Genomic DNA, 15,303 nt, shown 5'->3' with positions numbered 1-15,303 from the left:
ACTCATGATGAATGTTAAAGATCTTAATAAGATCTTAATACGATGGCGAGATACATATAAATATTCCAATGGTTTTTTTTAAAATATCAGCAAGTTGACTCTTGGAATCGACATGCTCAAACACAACATCCCCTTTTTCAACATGATTACGTAGAAGTTGATTCTTAATCTCTATGTGTTTAGTGCGTGAGTGTAAGATAGAATTCTTAGTAAGATTTATGGCACTTGTGTTGTCACATTCGATTGGAATACATGTTAACTGAATGTTGAAATCTTGTAGTTATTGTTTTAGCCACAAAATCTGAGCACAAGAACTACCCGCTGCCACGTATTCAGCTTCAGTAGTTGTGTAATACGGTGAACTGACTTTATTTTTATAAGCAACAATGTTGCGATGAGCATGAGTCGCCACCGACTTTTATTTTGTCCAATTTTAGGAAAGGTAAAAAGTACAGAAAAAGACCTTTTAAAAAGAAAACGGGCTCGGGGGGTAAGTTATGAAAAGGGAAGGTGCAAGCACCCTTTTCATCCGTAGTTATCTACGGGCTCTTGATTTGCTTAGCTCATGTTTGTTTGTTTTGAGTTGAAAAAGGGGTGTAAGGACTTTAGCGTAAATGCGTAGCCTTAGTTTTTGAAAGAGTATTGAAAAGATGTTTTTTTTTAATTGAGCTAGGCAGATTAAGAGCACTACCCTAATTAGTTGGTCTTTTTCTATGCTTTTTAAAGTTCCTAGGACTATCCATACTATATAGAAGTAGGTAGTCCTTGTTTATATTGGACGTGTGGGTCATCGAAGGGTCATCGAGGTCGATTGAAAGCAACAAGTAGAGGTACCTTTAGCAATTTCGAAGGGACGATCGTCACTTTTTCGTAGGCAACAATCGAGGGTCATCGAGGGACTTAGTGACGATTTTATCTTGAGGGACATTTGCTAATGGGTACCTCTACATTTCGAGGGACACGACCTTTTATTTCCGAAGGCAACGAGAGAGGCGTACCCTAGAGGTGAGTGAGTGCGATGTGTGTCATATTCAATTATTTTATCTTTGAAATTAGAGTTAGCTAGCGATTGATTAAGTTATCTTGCCATACAATCCTAAAATACATCTACGCAGTATATATCAGTTTATAGGTGCGGAAAGTAAAAAGCGGAAAAGTAAATCCTACGCTATTACATGGCTTCGGGATGGGGAGTACATAATCCAAATGGAGGGATTAAAAATTATTACAAACCCAAATGAAAGATAATATATACAAAATAAAATTATAATTATCTGCCAAAAAGTCCGATGCTCAAGACGGTAGTTTCTCACAAAAATCAAAAACAAAAATGTTAGTCACAAACTCACAATATAGAAAAACAATGCATAAAAAATGATAAAAAAAATGCTAGCAAATATTAATTCCATTTAACAAATAGAAATTTAAAACTAAAAACATAATAAATTTTAAAGAAAATAATTAATTAAAATATTTTTGATTTTTTAGACTTAATGATATTATCTTAATGCTAATAAAACTTAAAATCTAAACATATGTTAATGATACTTAGATAATGAAAACTATAGGCTCAAACTCAAAAAATAAAAAACAGGACCTACAAAAACTCTTGACATAGTGACTAAATAAGTTTATTAATAAAACAAATTAAAAACGTAAAAAGAAATAGTCAACCGTGGAGGCAAATCCTCTTTCACGTGAATGCAAAAATAATTAGAAACATAAAACAAATTAGAATAAACAAACTCACTAAATAGAAGGAAAAGAATTTGACAAAGTACCGTAACTCTTTCTCTCAATAGTTTTTATTTTTTTATATTTTTTATATTATTCTTTTAAAGAAAAAAAACTAAATTCTAATAACAACATATTTATTTTTTGATATAATAAAGTAAAATTAAAAGGATATTATTATTATATTACTCAATCAAATGAATTAAAAAAAACAAAGATTAATCGAAAACAGAATCGGATTACCGTTCAAAGAAGCAATTCCGTGAATGCTTAGGATCCGATTTTTGCGTAGTTGCGACTCCGTGTATACGCGTGGTTGAAGATTGATTGTGTTGCTTGATCTCGCGGTCGGCGAAACTCGTCGGAGTGATTGACGGCGCGGCTGGACGGATCTATGGCTGAGATTGGACTTCGTTCCCCCATCTTCTTTTTAATCCGGATCGGAAGCAGAGGATAAGCGTTCAGCATTGCATGAGGTGATGGTCGGTAGCGGCAAAGGGCGTGATCCTGTTGGTGGAACAGCAGATTGCCGGTTGTGTCTCAGGCTTTCGGAGTGGCTTCTGTTCTCCTTTCCATTTTCTGCAAAAACAAAAACTAACAAACTTTTGTACAAAGCTATTAAAGGCATGATTTTTGTGGTAGTTTAGATGATTTTTGGTTTATGTTAAGGATCTTTTTGCAGTGCCAAGAAACCAACAAATACACACAAAATGAATGGATGGTGGTTATTTGTGAATTGATTCTACCTGAAAAAACATGAATTGTTGTTGTAGCAATTTTTGTTTTATGATTAGTTTATGTTAGTAGGTCGATTGTTAGTTCTACATGGTATATGTGATTCTGGGTTTATGTTAGTGATGAATAATACTCATATGAGAAAAAATCAGTGTATCAAAAATAGATGGATTTGAGGCAAAATTCTAGATGTATGGTGTTAGTTAGAAAGCATGAGTCATGTCTATGGATTTTTCAGATTTTAGTATGGATATGAATGGAAAAATATGTGGAGTGGAATTAGCAGCGAATGAAAATTAGTCTTTATAAAAAATTGTTAGTAAGAAAATAAAATTAAACCAATCAACCATCAGGCAATATCATCATATGGTAAAAAAAAAAAAAATTAGAGATAAAACGGCAAAAGACTACAAATTAAAAATAAAAAGGGGCCTCATATAAAATCATCGGCCGAAATTGTTGATAAAAAGCGTAAAAGTGTTAGTAAAAATGCGTGAATGAAATTGATAAAAAGCGTAAAAGTGTTAGCAAAAATGCGTGAATGAAATTGTGGGAATAAGAGTTAGAAAAAGGTGTTGGTGATTGTTGATTAGAAAATTGTTGATGAAAATAAGAGAGTGGAAAGCCACTATTTATAGACTGGAATTTAGGTTAAAACCAATCCTAAAAAAGGAAATGATCCAACCCAAAGGCCCATGGACCTTTCTTGATGATCAAGATTAAGAACCTGGACATACTTGTGTCCAGGTGCGTCCAGGTGCAAAAAAAAGATTAAAAAAAATAGTTGAAAAAAACTTAGAAATGCACCAAGCGGGAATTGAACCTGTGACCTTCTGTTTGCAAGCCTTTCATTCTTACCAATTATGCTATTTTATAAATTTGAAATAAAAAGCCAATTGAAAGTATATGAAGCACCGGTCAGCATTTTCTATTTATTAAAATATAAGCAATTTAAGAATAAACTACTATATTTTAAAATAGACTTTAAATCGAATATTTATAAAATTCAGGATATCAATATAAATGAACTCAAGATTTTATAAAATCCAATTTTTTTGAAATAGCTTCGAATTTTTGAAAAGTGTGGGCAAATTTTGGGGTATGACAGCTGCCCCTGTTCAATCTTCTTAAAGATGAGGATGTAGATTGGCATGTGTGCCTGTCAGAATCTGAAGGTGGAAGAGGATTGAACACTAGAATACCCAGAAATTTGCCCTTGCTGGTACAGGGAATAATGTTGGAGATGGGCTTAAAGATGCCATCCAGATGTTTTAACAAGATGTTTGTCTAAAGCAGATGCTTTTCAAACTGAATCATATGCTTTGATTATGTCTAAAGGGGAGATTCATTAAAATGAAGTAATGTCTTATAGAAGACTACTTGAAGAGATTCCTGAATAGGGTAGATTACTGACTGATGTAAAGGAGGTTAGGCTTTAAACAAAGCTCGGGGAGAAGTGTTTTATAGAAGATTAGATGAGAAGCTCCTTGAAAGGACAATAGATGTCTTAGAAAAGATTGGATAAATGTGTTAAAGAAGATTACCTTGAGAGGTTGAGATATGTCTTAGAGAAGACTAACCTAGAAAGGCGCATAAAAAGGATATGATATGTCTTAAACAAGACTACCGAGAAAGGTTCCTAAAAAGGATATGATACGTCTTAAACAAGACTGACCTAGAAAGGCTCCTAAAAAGGATATGATACGTCTTAAACAAGATTGACCTAGAAAGGATAAGAAACGTCTTAGAGAAGACTACCTGGAAAGGCTCCTAGAAAGGATAAGAAAGGTCTTAGAGAAGACTACCTGGAAAGGCTAATAAACGTCTTAGAAAAGACTACCTAGAAAGGTTGATAAACGTCTTAGAAAAGACTACCTAGAAGGGTTCCTATAAAGGATGAGAAATTTTTTGAATTATCTTTGAAGAAAGACCTGGAATGAAGCATCAGAATCGTGTTTATGTCTTGAATGAGTGTTAAGATTGAATTGTTGATACAATCGTCTTTGCACTGTATCTGGATAATAATGTTCTTTTAATTTTGGAATGACCTGAAAAGGAAAAATAAGTTTTATGCAATGTCATGATGCATGAATTGGTGAGGTTCTCGAAATAAACGAGAATGATGAATGTTATGTATGTATTATGAATGATGCATGGATGAACTATATAGTCGAAGCATATTGGTAACTTTGTATAGCAATTGCTGGTTGAGAAAATAAATCTCTGTATGCTGCTGGAGATGATGACAAGGTGATGGTGTTGAGAATTCCTGTCTTCCGTTCGAGGATATCCAGCTGGGGATTTTTATTACCGCTTGGGGATGAAATTAGCTTGAGTGATTTGATCCTGATGTGCCCTGAATGGGGATAAGAGAGATGGATAACTGACCAAGTTTCCACCGTGAGTGCCAACTTTACTGGGAACAGTGAGTTTGAATAAACCCTGTTGGAGAAGAAGATTGTATCGGAGAACCGATAGCGTCGGAGATATAAACTCCGTTGGGGAACCACGTCTTTGTTGGGAAGAGATTATTTGAAGATAACTTCTTGAGGATTGCTATGTGGGGATGTTTTGTGAAAACTTCTCTGTGGGGAAGAGTCCCAGAAATTTCAATTTTCCATTGCCCCATGTCTTTGAGTACTTGCTGTTGGAAAACAATTACATGCCCCTGGATTCAGTAACTTGGTATGCTAGATGCTTGAGATTATTGGGATTGGAACTTCGAAGGGCAGACTGATACTGACACCACCTGATACTAGTAGCTAGACAGCTCTTGTTGAGATTGGTGATTAATGCAACATGCCCCCAGTGGTGGCCTATCCTTTCTGACTGTTGAGTGCCTTTGAGAGATTCTTTGAATATTAACTTGATCGCCCCAGATGAATGAGATAATAACATGTCATGCCCCTTGTATATACAAGCTTTTGACTGACTGAGTCAGACGTATGAGATGTCTCTACAGCTTTATCTGTCGGGGGGACTTTCTGAGATTCGTGTTGTCATAAGCAACATGCCCCTGTATCATGAACTTAGGAATCATGCCCCTGGTTGATCAGGGTTGGAGGTAATTTCAACTGTGCTTGGGTGAAGGCTCCTGGTTGTTCAGCAGTTTTGATAGATTCTTTGAATCTTGGCCTGTTTGCCCCAGATATCTGAACGCTTACTCGATGGAGTATTTCGACCGCTTTTATGCCCCTGAGGGTGATCATAATTTGAGATGTTCATGCTCGAACTCAACGGAGTTCTGAAGACAACTTGTCCCTTGAGAGGATTAACTTTTCATCAGCAGCTCATGATGAAAGCTTTCCTGGTGTCAAGTACTTGTTCATATGCAAAGAATGTTTAGTATGAGAAATATAATTCTAATGCAAAGTTCATGTTTATCTTGAAGTTTAAAGATTTTTTTTTATTGAAAGGATATCAAAACATCAATTTTTTTTTTGTGAAAGGTGGTGTGACAACAACTCAAGTGCTTAGCAAAACTCCTAGGAGTCAGTTTACCGTATTCTCGTTTAGTATGCTTTCGAATTAACCCTGCTTCAATTAGGGCTTTTGAGGATTGTAACGTGGTCAGGTTCATGGTTTTAGAAAAAAAAGATTTTTAGGCTCAAAATTTTATTGGTACCCGCCCCCTTCGTGATGTTCTCCAACCTGAGTTCAGTTAACTCGACGCGAGCATTCATCCTTCAAGAGGAGTTTGAGTTGATTGAGGAATCAATGAGGCAGTCACTTTCCTTTTATTCTTGGTGTCTGATCACACGATCTTGAATTTATAGTCACGCGACTTTGCCCTTTTGTTGAGGATTTTTTTTGTTTCCCTAACTTTTGCCTGGACAAATTCTTTTGAATTTCGGGTTTGAAGTCCAGCGGCATACCCTAACTTTTGCCTAAGTCATTTCTTTTCAAGTTTGTTGACTTAGCGGGCTTTCTTTTCTTTTTTTCTTTTTTCATTCTTTTCTTTTTTTGAACAAGTCGTATGACCCTGAGATGTCTTTGATTCGTTGAAAAGATCGTGACTGCCTCATTTCTTGGTTGACGAGGGATAACCATTGTGGTATCGTCATATTTTGACCTCCTAATGTGAGGGATAGTCATTGCGGTTTCGACTTAGCTCAATCTTTTGAAGGATAACCATTGTTGTATCCTTAGATGCAAGCTCCTGATGAATTTTGAACACTCAATCACATTAACTGAACACTACCCTGCCCCCCGGGTTAAATGCGAGGGTTTTTTCGTATAGAAAAAGAAACTACTACTTCAAGGCTCAAAGGGGTTGACAAGGGATTAACTTCCTTATATCTCCAGTGTCTGGGGATTTGAAACAATGCCTGCACATCATCAACAGGGTTTTACTCGAAAGCACACCATTTGAGATTATGAGTATTACGTGTTCGTCATTCTCCCTTCGGAGTTATCATGCTTTATCACCGAGAGTTTGGTATCACAAGCAAAGAAAACATGTTAGAGCGAGAGCGAATAAATTTTTCAAGACAAACATATTCAATGCATCATTATTATAGTTCAAAAACAAACAAGTATTGCATATAAACAGTATTGAACAAAAACAAGAAAGATTACGCATGAAAATGCATGACGAATTTCGAATTGCCAATGTTGAGGAGATTCTCTCTGTATGGACTTATTGCTTCAGAAGATCCATTGAGTCAGAGGAGAACTTCAAATCTGGCTTTAAGGTATGAATTTGATAATCTTTGCATCAATTAGGTCTTGAATCTTGTTTTTGAATGGTTGACAATCATCAATCGACTGACTAAGTGCCCCAGAATAGGAAACAAACCGAGCGTTAGTGTATGAACCTGCAGGACACTTTAGATTACTTCCATGAAGATACCGACGAAGCCACACAGGAGTTGTAAGCATCCAGATTCAGGGATAGTAAGAATAAAATAGTAAGAAGATGAGAAGGTTGTCCTTTGGAAACTTTGGTTGCAGCTTCGTCTGAAGAGCTTTGACTTTCATCTTTGAACGCCTTTCCATATGAATCAAGCTCATCATATCAAGTGGGTCATAGCCTCTGATTCGGGACACTTGTACTTCTGATTTGAAGGTATATGGCTAGAGGAAAATAAATCCTTTTGCCCCTTGACAGGAACTGTGCCTCTAAACTGGAAGACATATGGCTAGAGGAAAATAAATCCTCTTGCCCCTTGATAGAAATTCAGTCCTTGATAAGTGCACCTGAAATTGTGCGCCCTAAATACTTGAGATCCTTGAAAAAGGTTAGTTAGGTGATGAGGACGAGTAGGTCCTACAAAGAGTTCAAGTTGTTAGCGTACACACAAATCGTGCAAGGAATTCAAGTTGTTAGCGTACACACAAATCCTTCAAGGAAACCAAACGGTTAGTATATAAACAAATCTTGCGAGGAAACCAAATGGTTAGGGTATAAACAAATCCTGCAAGGAAACCAAACGGTTAGATAATGAACACAAACAAGTCACACAAGTAGCCTTAGGTTTAAAGGCTTGCATGAAGTTCGTAGGTAAGTACCCTCCCCACTGAAGTTAAGTTGGTTCAACCTGTCCTAAAAGAGTAACCGGGTTCTATGGTGCTCATATCCCTGATCTTTCTCGCGGGCATTGTCTCAACATGGCACTCGATCGGCCAGCCAAAAGCATCCCTAGAGTCCAATCTCAATGAGTGTAGCATCGAGTATCAACCGGCTTCAGTCAGGAATCCAAAGCCAGCTATCTCGCTACTTCCTATAGGCCAAAGTCAAGTTCAACTAGGGTTCTAAGGGCGAATTAGTGCTTATGACACCACGCGGTAGCCAAATGTCTCCTCGATCATATTCAAGGGTCATCAGGACAAACCAAAGCGTCGCACTAACGGTGGCCACCAGTTCAGCCATAACGATACATGTCGTACAGCCTCCCTGGTCTAATGCCACATACCTTAGGTACACTAGATCCGGGTGTAGGATCTTTCACACAAGAGAATGCCAAACAACCCTTTAAAATAAAGCACACAAAACAAACAATTTACAAAAATAGAAGTGAACTAAAACTCTAAGGTAACCCCTTTTTTTTAAGTATCCCTAGCAGAGTCGCCAGTTCTGTAATACGGTGAACTGACTTTATTTTTATAAGCAACAATGTTGCGATGAGCATGAGTCGCCACCGACTTTTATTTTGTCCAATTTTAGGAAAGGTAAAAAGTACAGAAAAAGACCTTTTAAAAAGAAAACGGGCTCGGGGGGTAAGTTATGAAAAGGGAAGGTGCAAGCACCCTTTTCATCCGTAGTTATCTACGGGCTCTTGATTTGCTTAGCTCATGTTTGTTTGTTTTGAGTTGAAAAAGGGGTGTAAGGACTTTAGCGTAAATGCGTAGCCTTAGTTTTTGAAAGAGTATTGAAAAGATATTTTTTTAATTGAGCTAGGCAGATTAAGAGCACTACCCTAATTAGTTGGTCTTTTTCTATGCTTTTTAAAGTTCCTAGGACTATCCATACTATATAGAAGTAGGTAGTCCTTGTTTATATTGGACGTGTGGGTCATCGAAGGGTCATCGAGGTCGATTGAAAGCAACAAGTAGAGGTACCTTTAGCAATTTCGAAGGGACGATCGTCACTTTTTCGTAGGCAACAATCGAGGGTCATCGAGGGACTTAGTGACGATTTTATCTTGAGGGACATTTGCTAATGGGTACCTCTACATTTCGAGGGACACGACCTTTTATTTTCGAAGGCAACGAGAGAGGCGTACCCTAGAGGTGAGTGAGTGTGATGTGTGTCATATTCAATTATTTTATCTTTGAAATTAGAGTTAGCTAGCGATTGATTAAGTTATCTTGCCATACAATCCTAACATACATCTACGCAGTATATATCAGTTTATAGGTGCGGAAAGTAAAAAGCGGAAAAGTAAATCCTACGCTATTACATGGCTTCGGGATGGGGAGTACATAATCCAAATGGAGGGATTAAAAATTATTACAAACCCAAATGAAAGATAATATATACAAAATAAAATTATAATTATCTGCCAAAAAGTCCGATGCTCAAGACGGTAGTTTCTCACAAAAATCAAAAACAAAAATGTTAGTCACAAACTCACAATATAGAAAAACAATGCATAAAAAATGATAAAAAAAAAATGCTAGCAAATATTAATTCCATTTAACAAATAGAAATTTAAAACTAAAAACATAATAAATTTTAAAGAAAATAATTAATTAAAATATTTTTGATTTTTTAGACTTAATGATATTATCTTAATGCTAATAAAACTTAAAATCTAAACATATGTTAATGATACTTAGATAATGAAAACTATAGGCTCAAACTCAAAAAATAAAAAACAGGACCTACAAAAACTCTTGACATAGTGACTAAATAAGTTTATTAATAAAACAAATTAAAAACGTAAAAAGAAATAGTCAACCGTGGAGGCAAATCCTCTTTCACGTGAATGCAAAAATAATTAGAAACATAAAACAAATTAGAATAAACAAACTCACTAAATAGAAGGAAAAGAATTTGACAAAGTACCGTAACTCTTTCTCTCAATAGTTTTTATTTTTTTATATTTTTTATATTATTCTTTTAAAGAAAAAAAACTAAATTCTAATAACAACATATTTATTTTTTGATATAATAAAGTAAAATTAAAAGGATATTATTATTATATTACTCAATCAAATGAATTAAAAAAAACAAAGATTAATCGAAAACAGAATCGGATTACCGTTCAAAGAAGCAATTCCGTGAATGCTTAGGATCCGATTTTTGCGTAGTTGCGACTCCGTGTATACGCGTGGTTGAAGATTGATTGTGTTGCTTGATCTCGCGGTCGGCGAAACTCGTCGGAGTGATTGACGGCGCGGCTGGACGGATCTATGGCTGAGATTGGACTTCGTTCCCCCATCTTCTTTTTAATCCGGATCGGAAGCAGAGGATAAGCGTTCAGCATTGCATGAGGTGATGGTCGGTAGCGGCAAAGGGCGTGATCCTGTTGGTGGAACAGCAGATTGCCGGTTGTGTCTCAGGCTTTCGGAGTGGCTTCTGTTCTCCTTTCCATTTTCTGCAAAAACAAAAACTAACAAACTTTTGTACAAAGCTATTAAAGGCATGATTTTTGTGGTAGTTTAGATGATTTTTGGTTTATGTTAAGGATCTTTTTGCAGTGCCAAGAAACCAACAAATACACACAAAATGAATGGATGGTGGTTATTTGTGAATTGATTCTACCTGAAAAAACATGAATTGTTGTTGTAGCAATTTTTGTTTTATGATTAGTTTATGTTAGTAGGTCGATTGTTAGTTCTACATGGTATATGTGATTCTGGGTTTATGTTAGTGATGAATAATACTCATATGAGAAAAAATCAGTGTATCAAAAATAGATGGATTTGAGGCAAAATTCTAGATGTATGGTGTTAGTTAGAAAGCATGAGTCATGTCTATGAATTTTTCAGATTTTAGTATGGATATGAATGGAAAATATGTGGAGTGGAATTAGCAGCGAATGAAAATTAGTCTTTATAAAAAATTGTTAGTAAGAAAATAAAATTAAACCAATCAACCATCAGGCAATATCATCATATGGTAAAAAAAAAAATTAGAGATAAAACGGCAAAAGACTACAAATTAAAAATAAAAAGGGGCCTCATATAAAATCATCGGCCGAAATTGTTGATAAAAAGCGTAAAAGTGTTAGTAAAAATGCGTGAATGAAATTGATAAAAAGCGTAAAAGTGTTAGCAAAAATGCGTGAATGAAATTGTGGGAATAAGAGTTAGAAAAAGGTGTTGGTGATTGTTGATTAGAAAATTGTTGATGAAAATAAGAGAGTGGAAAGCCACTATTTATAGACTGGAATTTAGGTTAAAATCAATCCTAAAAAAGGAAATGATCCAACCCAAAGGCCCATGGACCTTTCTTGATGATCAAGATTAAGAACCTGGACATACTTGTGTCCAGGTGCGTCCAGGTGCAAAAAAAAGATTAAAAAAAATAGTTGAAAATAACTTAGAAATGCACCAAGCGGGAATTGAACCTGTGACCTTCTGTTTGCAAGCCTTTCATTCTTACCAATTATGCTATTTTATAAATTTGAAATAAAAAGCCAATTGAAAGTATATGAAGCACCGGTCAGCATTTTCTATTTATTAAAATATAAGCAATTTAAGAATAAACTACTATATTTTAAAATAGACTTTAAATCGAATATTTATAAAATTCAGGATATCAATATAAATGAACTCAAGATTTTATAAAATCCAATTTTTTTGAAATAGCTTCGAATTTTTGAAAAGTGTGGGCAAATTTTGGGGTATGACAAGTTGACAACGCAACAAAAACTTTCATTTTGCTGTGCCAGCTCACTAAAGAATTTGAAAACACGTGACATGTTCCACTCGTGCTTTTCCTATCTGATTTGCAACTGGAAAAATCGCAATCAGAGAAACCTACTAAACTATAATCACTACCTTTGGAATACCACAACCCATACTTGGATGTCCCATGAAGATATCTAAGTATACGCTTGTCAGCTTTTAGGTGGGATTCCTTATGATCCAATTGATACCATGCACACATACAAACACTAAACATGATTTCGGGTCTATAGTAAGGATCCTCTCCATTTCTTTAAAGAAATTGAGGTGTCCATTACTATAGTTTTAAGAAAATAAAAGATATAAATGCACATATTTCTAAAAGTGGTAGCATTAATTGCACATTTATACACCAAAATCATAGTAATGGACACCTCCATTTCTTTTGAGAAATGGAGAGGATCCCTATTCTCGGATCTAAGTTTCTTACTGTCGCACGCTCGCGAAAAAATGAACAGAGTCGCCACCAATATATTTATCCCATAAGGGAAAGGAATATCAGATAACCTACATAGGAAGGAACAGGGTCTTGCGACCAGAGAATCAAGGTACGGGAGTTGGTTACGCGAGGGGATGGTGTTAGCACCCTGTCATACCCCAAAATTTGCCCACACTTTTCGAAATTTCAAAAACTATTTCAAAAAATTGGATTTTATAAAATCTCGGGTTCATTTACATTGACATCTTGAATTTTATAAATATTCGATTTAAAGTCTGTTTTAAAAAATATAGTAGTTTACTTTTAAATTGCTTATATTTTAATAATTAGAAAATGCTGGTCGATGCTTCATATACTTTCAATTGGCTTTTTATTTCAAATAAATAATGTAGCACAATTGGTAAGGAGATAAGATTTGCAAGTGCAAGGTGTTGGGTTCGAATCTCACTTTTAACAGTTTTCCCTTTCATTTTGTTTCTACCTTAGTTTTAATTTAATTTTCATTTATATTCAAAAATCACAAAAAAAATAAGTTTTTTCAATATTTAAATGTTATTTTCGTATTTATTTATTTATTATTTTAAAAGAAATTTTTTTTTTACTTTATTCACTTTATATTAAAAAAATATCCAAAAAAATCATAAGATAAAAAGATATTCAAAAAGATTTGTTCAATATTCCAAAAATTGCATTTTTAATTATTTTTATTATTTATTTCGTGTTTTAATTAATAGGTTTTTAAAAGAAAATATTTTTTATTTATGTCACAATTTTATGCATTCTATAACTAAAAATCCAAAAAAAGAAAAGTTTTAATATAGATATTTCTAGCATATTGGTTGTCTTAACTCTTACGGAACAAGAAATAATTTTCAATCAATTTCAATATTTTTTCAATCAATTTCAATCAAAGTTGTTATTCTATTTATTTTTGCCTTTTTTAACTTTAGGTCTAAAATCCGTACATTATAAAGACTAACGATTAACACTTAAGAGCTGAAAGGGAGGCGGTACAAATATCACTTCTAAATCCCAACCACTGATCTCACAATTTCCCGACCACTTTCACGTACAAAACCATTTTCCCAGCAAACAAAAACCTTATCTTTTTCAATACACCATGAAACACACTTTTACAACACAAACCTGTGTCACCTAAACCAATCACCCTGAAACATAACCTTCATCGAAATCTCTCACCATGAACACCAACCATGCTAACACCATCTTCAATCAAAACCGTTCATCATTCGGGAGTGGTCACCAAAATCTTTCTCAAATACACTTAATCTCATTTTTGTTTATGATTAACCATGGTAGATATTTGTTTTGTTTCTTTTTGTTTCACAGATCAAAGAAAAGAAGTAGAAGAAGAAATTGGTCAAAACCTCGCTTCCTCAACAACCTCCGCCGCCGATTCAAATCGTACAACCAGAGTAGATCGAGAATCCAATCGGACCTGCCGCCGCTGAGAGACGTAGATCCACCATCACCACAGAAACGGATCTTTGCCGCAAGCAAACCGTACCAAAGCTCCACCGCGAGAAACTCTCTGCTTCGATCTCCGCTAGCCGCACACCGCCTGCAAACAGCCGCAAATCGCGAGCTATCAGCAACCACAGGACGACCACCACGACTCCTCCCATCCGGTAACATTCTTCCTCGGCTCGTTTGTGAAAATCAAGTGATTCGTGTTTTCGTATGCATCTTGATTTTATTGTTTATGAATCAATTATATTGTGTGAGATGTGTTGTTATTTTTTCTTCAATGGCAGAACCTAAAATTTGGAAAAGAGTCTCTAAAAGAAGAGAAGTAACTGAGAGTTCTTGGTTGTTGTTTTGGTCCATTTACTCTTTCACGTGATGTATATGTGTGGATGATGTTGTGTTTTATTTTTATCCCTATGCCACTTGTTACTATACTAATGGTTCATGTGAATACCTTGAAAAAGTCAAAAGAGAAGCATACTGTCAAATGATGCATGCAGCATTTTACTCCATTCATTCTCACTAACCATTTTTTTTCCTTCTTTTTGTTAGTTTAAGTTTCTTATATTTTATTTTAATGTTTAGCATTAGGTTTAATTAGAGGTTTGGGCCCAAAAGGCCAATTTAGAATTGAATCTCTTGTTCACATAATATTGCTCACTTGTGGAATTTAAACAAATTAAAATTGTTTTGTTTCAAAAATAATTAATATACGTGCGCATTCTATTTAACCGATACGTTTCCGTTGAAGAAAAGTCACCACGTTCTTAATATTTATTTTGCTCCTAACTTTACTGAACTTTGCTTTTGTAACATTTATTTTATTTTATTTTTTTTCATTTTCATTACTTAGTTTAATTTTATTTAAGTAAATTAATTTATTTATTTTAGATTTGTCATTTAAGTCAAAATAAAATTACCAAAATATATCACTTAATTTTAATTTTCTTTTAAAATTTTAATACCGTTTTTAGTTAATCTTGACTAATATTTGTTAATATTTCTTTATCATTTTTTTCCTATATCCGTACTAATTTTTGGTTGGTTTTTGCGAGGTATCATGATCTTGAGGCACTTGAACTATTTCATGGACATTCATAAGATTGTTCATTTTTATACACATTATAATCGTGTTCATTGTTTGGGTTTGTAATAATATTTTTTATCCCCCCATTCGGCAAATTGTAACCCCCTCCCCGAAGCCATGTAATAGCGTAGGAACCTTTATTCTTCCGCAATTTATTTTTCGCATAATATTAAACTGTTTAGATGTATGTTTAGGATTGTATGATTAAAATTAAATCGCTAGCTAACTAATAATTCAAGATAAACAAATATGTGAATCCAACACACTTGCACTCACTCACCCTTAGGGTACGCCCCTCTTGGTTGCCTTTAGAAATAAGGTCGTGTCCCTCGAATGTAGAGGTACTCATTAGCAAAGGTCCCTCGATATAAAATCGTCACTAAGTCCCTCGATGACCCTCGATTGTTGCCTACGAAAAAGTGACGATCGTCCCTTCGAACTTGCTAAAGGTACCTCTATTTGT

At 34.8% G+C, this 15,303-nt stretch overlaps 1 long non-coding RNA gene across 1 annotated transcript; it reads left to right on the top strand.

Moving 5' to 3' along the window:
* Positions 1–13,215: 13,215 nt before the first annotated feature.
* On the top strand, positions 13,216–14,269 carry LOC131636374 (uncharacterized). The gene is made up of 2 exons (XR_009294080.1): positions 13,216–13,914; positions 14,041–14,269. It is a non-coding gene; the product is annotated as an uncharacterized LOC131636374 (long non-coding RNA).
* The last annotated feature ends 1,034 nt before the right edge of the window (positions 14,270–15,303 follow it).

Source organism: Vicia villosa, unplaced genomic scaffold (assembly GCF_029867415.1).
Source record: "Vicia villosa cultivar HV-30 ecotype Madison, WI unplaced genomic scaffold, Vvil1.0 ctg.001709F_1_1, whole genome shotgun sequence".
Taxonomy (NCBI): Eukaryota; Viridiplantae; Streptophyta; class Magnoliopsida; order Fabales; family Fabaceae; genus Vicia; species Vicia villosa.
The sequence above is the reverse complement of the archived record's forward strand: the minus strand, read 5'-3'. Positions and strand labels throughout refer to the sequence as shown.